This window comes from Scophthalmus maximus, chromosome 20 (genome assembly GCF_022379125.1).
Source record: "Scophthalmus maximus strain ysfricsl-2021 chromosome 20, ASM2237912v1, whole genome shotgun sequence".
NCBI lineage: Eukaryota > Metazoa > Chordata > Actinopteri > Pleuronectiformes > Scophthalmidae > Scophthalmus > Scophthalmus maximus.
In genome coordinates this window covers 8,070,474-8,077,785 of record NC_061534.1, presented here as the reverse complement: position 1 = coordinate 8,077,785, position 7,312 = coordinate 8,070,474, and the positions used below count along the sequence as shown (strand labels likewise).

Genomic DNA, 7,312 nt, shown 5'->3' with positions numbered 1-7,312 from the left:
TTGGTCTGCTTTTTCCCTCTGGTTTATAGAATGAGCTTTCCCCTGGCTGTCCTCGTTTTGTAAGCCATTTAATCAGAAGCTCCCTAATGTTATCCACACATGGTTATGAATTTGATCTCATGGATCGTTTAATTATTTTAAGATAAGTAAAAACCTCATTACTACCCTTGAGTTTTATTAAAAGTCTAATGCATTGGAGCTGAATTAAAGCTGATTGGTTTGGTTAATGCTTATATGCTTTAAAAAAAAGAAGTCCTATAGAGATTAAATTTTCATTTTTAAGGCATACCTGAGTGAATGTAAAAAAAAAAAATAGTACAGGATGCTCAAGAACAATTACACTATGAGAAAAGTTGAAAGATATGAAATATATTTTTAAAAAACATACAGCACAGTGAGATCCAAAAGTCTGCAATCCCATTGGATTAGTTTTGTACCACAAAATAATCAAATCGTTAAGATTGATGAAATGATTATAATTGTTATAATATGAAAGGGGAGGATGTGAATCAGGAGGATGTGTCTGATGAGCCTTTGTTGTACGGGTTGTCATTGATTTCTTCCAGCTGCAGATTTATGAAGGAACTATAATTAGTACAAGTGTATTCATATGAGTCATCGGTGAAACTTGTTATTGCTCCTCCTAGTGGTGGACATGGTTATGAAGCCTGACATGCCAGAAGAAAAACAGCTACTCTGCTGAGGTGCTGGTGGACAAAAAGCAAACATGAGAACTTTTAATTCGTTATTCTAAAAGCTGATTTACAATCAGATCGAGTGTGGTTGTTATCCTTCAGAAGGCAACGCAGATTTTCAGGTTTGTGTTCAGAGTTTGCGCCTGATTTATGAGTGAGCAGCTCTCTCTGTTCTCCTTGTGATGTACCTTGCAAGGGAAACATAGTGACAGAGTCAGCAGCACTTTTCTTCGCAGCTCCATGTGTTTACCTGCTGGGTGGTGTTTTCATCGAGGAGCGAGGCCAGAGGAAAAATGAGCACCCACTTGAAGTCCACTAAAGAACATCAAGAACACACTTTATCGTAATAGTCTTCCAGAGGCGTGTGGCAATTTCATACAAAACCTCTTTCTTCTTACGACAAGAGCGCCTTTCAGACAGTGTTTCACTTCAGTGAATTCTTCACATTATTGATATATTCCCTACAGTGTCTCCATAATAACACTAAACACAACATAATAATAGGATATCAAAAATATACGCAATTTATACACAAATTGTGTCATAACATCTCCTTCTGTGCAACTTGCAAAGTTCTATCTATCAGCATTGCTTGAACGAGTCGTATGTGTCGTGCATAGTATTCAGTATGGTTGGCTTCATCCCTCTGCAGCCCATCTGAGGCTGTCTTGCACCTGAACCTCAAGTGCTGTAGCTCTGAAAGTAATCTTTGCACGAAGGCCACGAATATACATTCCTTTACTTCTATTATTAGAGGAAAGTTTAAGTTGTTTGAGGAACATCGATTGCCTGTGAATTTGCATTGTTCCCATGAAGGTGTGAAATTGCTTTTGTTATATTGCTATACGCAGAGGTCTCACTTTGATCAGGTACTTCTTTTTTAATAACCTAACGGCCTCAGGTGACTCCGACGGTACACAGGAGACTCCATTACAAGACCGAGAATGATTGCTAAGAAAGGGTTTTCATGTTATTCGCATTAATTCCGCATTTCATACCGTATGCATTTGTAAGTCTGCTGAGATCAATATCTTTCATTAGTCATTCAACAATTTGACAATTGTACAACCAAATTGCCAGGAAAATTAATTCACCCACAAAACAATAAAAAATAAAATAATAGAACAGATGAGGACAGCAATGACAGAAAACATTTCAAGAAAATGAATATATAAAAAAATAGATAGGTATAAAATTGGATTTGACCATCTATCCTTTCCCACTGTTTTCACCAAGAATTCAAGGTGGCCTGTGACCATTGTTCTGGAAATCAATGGAGCATTATTTATTTATCCGAGTCATATGGACGGTGGATACCTGACTTCAGTGAGCAACTTGCCCCGCAGACGCATTCTGCACCTGTTTTCACTCCAATTCTTGCTCTAATGTCCCTGATACCTGAATCCAGGAGGCTTTTAGATGCGTCACACCTGACAGAAGAGCCATTTGTGTTGAGCTGGAGATTTACTGGCAATCTGGTTTGAGTGCCACGCTCAAGGGCGTCGATGGCGATATACAATGTGCGATTTGGACTCTCAGGTTTCAAATTTCCACCCCCACAGTGATAAGACCGTTGCTGCTGCGCTGGTTCATTTGTAAATCTGTCCTTTGTAATATGATGCATGGGCAACAAGCCGGCAGGAATTCACATCTTAATTGGTCTGTTTGTCTCGTTAACTTATACATGCATGTTATGGCCTGGTGACTGTAGACGAATGTCCGGTTACTTCACAAAAACGTATTGACATATCTGAACGTTATTATCAACAACATCAAGGCTCGCGAGATACCTTATTGAACTTGTTTTTGTCTGTAGCTGTGTGAGTCTGTTTCCTCCTGCTGGAGATTAGAAAATGTTTCCCCGGCGACTGGCACTTCGAGGACAACTTTGACAAGTTTTGTATGTTTCATCCTGGAATTCTGAGTATGTACAATTGCGTGTGTCAAAGACAACTCGAATGCATGCGTCTTTGACATTTTAGATAAGTACAATTAATGGTTACTGATATAGAGCACTGCTCATGTATTGTGCTGCTTTGAGCACGGCTACACTGATGACAGTCCCCCCCCCCAAGTCTGACACCGGCTGCATCATTCCCCTTCACCGCTCTGTGATCTCCTCAGGTCTGTCACCAACTAGGCTCGTCCCACCATCCAACAGATGAGAAAAATTCCACCTCCGCACACTCAGGTAAAAAATAAGAAGAGTGCGTCTCTAACATCTGTGTCAACAGTCAGATAAAACCCAGAATGTGAAGTGAAGCTCTTCCAGGCTACTCTTGGCAGATGCCCATGACCACCACCGGCTCCTGGCAGGAAACCACATCCAGTGCACTGGGGAAACTTACGGTGCATATGGCACCTTTAACAAGACGGACTTTGTTTACGTCTCGGGGGAGATTTTTTGGGGGGCCGGCTGTTTCTCCCTACTTCCAGTCTTAATGCTGAGCTAAGCTGATGGCCACCTGACTGTGGTTTCTTATTGGGGAAGAGAGTCTAGCTTTCTCATTTTCTCGTAATGATTCCTTCGGGACATACATTTCTATATCTCCAGATCAAAGTTGATCAGTTAGTGGTTTACTTTTATTGAAAAGTAGATTAGTGGAAAGTGGAAAACTATCACTGAAAATAATTTGGTGCACGTTTTTATTTCAGCAGCGAATAGTCGATCATTTTCAGCTCTCCCAGTGGAAAGGTAGGGAACAGACGGTTTAACGTATCTCTCAGAGTTAAAAAGAGCATATCTGGAGCGTTCCTGGTTGTCCCGCCTATCAATTGCACTTAGTATCTACTGAGTGCAATTTGTTGCATTCATGTTTATTTCAACTGCATTGGAAACGTCTTGAGCAGGGTGTATTGACTTCATGGAAACAATCAGCAGAGTAGAGGTCGTAAAATCATCAGTTGGTATAAGTCACCGATGCCGGACTGCAGCTCACACTCAGATAATGAGAATACAGTGAGTATGTGTCTGAGCCTGAAAAGCTCTTGTAAAGTGAACCTGTGAGCCATTCATTATTCATCGTGATAAAGCGTTACCATGACTCTGTCTGCTTGGGAGGACCGTGCGAGTCTGGCACAAACTCCTTAAGTGTCTGTTTCTGCTGCCAAGTGTGTGATGGGCTGTAACAGAGAGAGTCCCGGCTCAGACATACATGCAGCGTTTGTTATGGGATACATGCTCGGAATATCAACTGTCTAACCGCCACCTCACGGCAAAAACTGAAAGCCAGCGCAAGAGACTGAGAGTGACAGAGGGATGATGTCTTTGGCAGGCTTGATTAACAATGTGATTCACTGATTTGTCGCAGCTAAATTTAAGGGGTTGCTCATGCAGAACTCATATTTTACAGTGTGCCCTAAAACTGAAAGAGAAAAACAGCACAACAAGTAATTTCATAAAATATTCAAATATCGAAGACAGCTTGATTGGCACGTTTCCAGGGTGCTGTTGACCGTTAAGTATTATTAAACTCTGTTGGATATGAATACGGCTGTGGAAAGGTTTTCAGACGCTATGTAAAAGGCAACGTTTTAAATAAATGCTTGGACGGCTGCCGCGAATGGCGTTGCGTTTTTTAGTGAAGGAAAAATGTACATCCGTTCCAAGCAACAGTTCCTGTTTAGTGTTTCTCTTTTCCATCTCCACAAAGAAAGTTTCAAAGCAGTTTTTACTGGACTTCATGAGAGTCATTAATTTGTTATCATTGTGTTTTTGGTACTTTTAACAAAAGGCCAATGTCAGCATATAAAGATGCTTCATCACATAAAAGTCGATCAGTTAGTGTATTGGTTTACGGCTGAGGGGGACAGGACAGGTCAGGAGGACTCATCCTCTGGGGACCATGAATGTCCAAATGGAAATCTTTTTCTGTTTTAACCAAAGCTGGTGGACCAACCGGCAGTCGACATGCTAACAAGCTTGCAATGATAATATCAACCTGCTGATATTTAGCAGGTATAACATTTACCATGTTGACTATAATTAGCACAAAACGCAAAGCTGATCACGATTCGTCTTGGCACAAGTAGAGCATTCGAGTTGATAAGTGACTCAGTGATGTCAGGCTGTGTGAACAGGGTTCATGTTCAGAGGCTCAGTTACATGAAAAAAATCCTGGTAATATCGGAGAAAGTAGAAGCAATTTATATAAAAAAAAAAAAAAATTTATACAGTTTTTGAGTTCAACTTTTCATTTTGAAGAGCGAGAATTTGTCATTTCTTCTTTCCGAGGTCACATAGTTTTGCTTTAAAGCCAGTGATCTTCACAGTTCGCATTGTCGAGCACACATCAGGGGACCGGAGCTGCAATCACTGCTTTACTGCGAGCTTTGAAGAGAAGAGCGCACACACACACACACACACACACACCTCAGTGTTTTGCTCACAGTGTGCGGTCAGACAAATGGACTCACAACTGCTCAAAATAGCCTCTTTCCAACAATAAAGTTGCCAGTGGTCAGCTGGTTTGCCGCTGAACAGCTGGTGTGTTCTGGTGTTACAGAAGAGATCCAGACCTTTGTAAAATGTGCAGTTTAAGAAGTTTGATACCAGTGGTGTAATTTTGGCGTAGAACTACTCTTCCTCACCAAGGGATTGTTTTTTCTTTCGAAAATGGCACAGTGGAACTTGTGTTTTTTTTATATACTACCACTAAGGGTTTAGTTTGGCTCTTTTTGGATCCAATTTCTGTCTTTTTCATCTCCTCTCTGCGATCTCAGGGGCTATAAACCAGTCATCCTCATATTCTGCCTTTGCCACCAGTCTCCATTCATAATCAGTATCTCGTGCCCCTCTTCCATCATTGAACACAATGAGGTGCAGCTCCGTCTCCGTGCCCTGATTTTCTCTCTTCCTTCTCTGTTCTTTTTTTCACTCTGATTCTGGGGGAATTAGGATGACACTCATTCACCAGGATGTCCCCAATGCGCTTTGTCAGATGCTGGAGGAAAAGTTTAAACAGCGAAACCAAGCCAGATTAGAGTTTGGATTAACGGTGTATCTCCTGAATAAAAGACGATGCACAGTGGGGAAGCTATTGAAATAAGCTGTTGGCTTTTTCATGTTTGTATCTTCAATGATTTTAAATGTTTGTGTTGTATTAAGCTTTTATAATAGTGTAATTAATCCTTTTTTGTCCAATCTGTGCCCATCCTGGGATGATCTTAATTACTCAGAAGTATCACTCAGCAGTCGTTTTGTATGTTTTGATTTCTTGTCAAGTTGCGTTGTCGAGTTGTCTTGTCGAGTTCAACAATGACGCCTTTGTGGATATATCTCATCAATCCCCCTTGCATTTTTGCAGGGTCTGACACTTTTATTGGAGGGTGGGTTGCTTCATGTATGTACTGATACAGATTATATGTAAGAAATGCTTCTGTTGTTTACGGATTGTCGATTCATCTCCTGCAGGAAACCGTCCCTCTGGCAGCTTTTTAGAGGCTTCAGTCTCTCAGTCGTCTGTCTGGAGTGTGTTGTCATTCCAAACCGCCGCCTCCCGGAGACGAGGAGGGACAGCCATCAGCAGCTCCTTCCTGGAGGTCAGCACTGTGACAGAATGAACCACAGGAAGTTTCTGTTTTTAGATTCAGGCTTGCATCCACTTGGACCAAAGATAACATCCAGTAAAGGTTCCCAGCTAATGATGACATGTGCGAGGTTGGCAGAGGAATTCAAGTATCCTAAAGGAAGTTTAACATTTTGGGAAGTAAACATACCATGTTTGTTGCCTGGGGTTAGCAGGAAGCTTCACACCGTTCAACACCCAGATCACGGTTCGCTTGGCTTAGACTCACTCGCTGTGACATTCCTGCTGTATTCTCACTCAGACATTTTCTGGAAATGTTTCTAGGGGGCTGAAAGGAAAGGTTCCGGAAAACATCTGGAGCGACATTTGCAGAAATTTGTGAAAATGTCCAGACTTCAGTGCATGTCTGAAAGCAGCTCTACACTGGAAACAGAAAGGCCTGCTTCTGTCCAAAGGTAAAAATAAATCTCTCCACCAGCACCTGAAAAGCTCAATAGTTAACATGTAAGATATTTATCTTTCCAATTCTGCAAGAAAGCAAAAACAATATTCACTAAAGATGTTGAATAATTCTTTTTAAGTTTTGTGAATCCATCACCTCCTGTCAGTTCTGATCTGTATGAAATGACAGAAATGACTTCATGTGACATCATTCCTGGTTCTAATCTGCAAGCCGAAGGATCACTTAATCTGTGAAAGGCAATTCGCTGTTAAGGTAGGGGCCAGGGGGGGACTGTTTTCTTACAGTGACTTGAGTTTTCCAGGAGGGAGTTACTGCTTCATTGGTTCGTTGCAGGTTTCCCAAGATTTGAAATAGATTGCAAGACAATAAATAACTTATTTTTGTGCAGTCCGTCCAAAGTCTCTCATCATAATTTTGCAAAGTCCTTCAGCAAACAGAAACCAAAGAAAACCAAGTCATACACAAACACATTCCTGTACTTCTATCTTTCTGAGAGCACTCTAGGACCCTGACCCTAAGGGTGTTGCCCCACACACACACACACACACACACACACACACACACACACTCTTCTTAAATATGGTGGTCGCTGTATCTTCCTCCTGTACATGTGACCTCTGTAGAAA

At 41.3% G+C, this 7,312-nt stretch overlaps 1 long non-coding RNA gene across 1 annotated transcript; it reads right to left on the bottom strand.

Annotated features, from left to right (window-relative positions):
- Positions 1 to 5,960: 5,960 nt before the first annotated feature.
- LOC118285047 lies at positions 5,961 to 7,304 on the bottom strand. The gene is made up of 2 exons (XR_004785019.2): positions 6,414 to 7,304; positions 5,961 to 6,243 (listed from the first exon to the last, which is right to left on the bottom strand). It is a non-coding gene; the product is annotated as an uncharacterized LOC118285047 (long non-coding RNA).
- Positions 7,305 to 7,312: the final 8 nt, after the last annotated feature.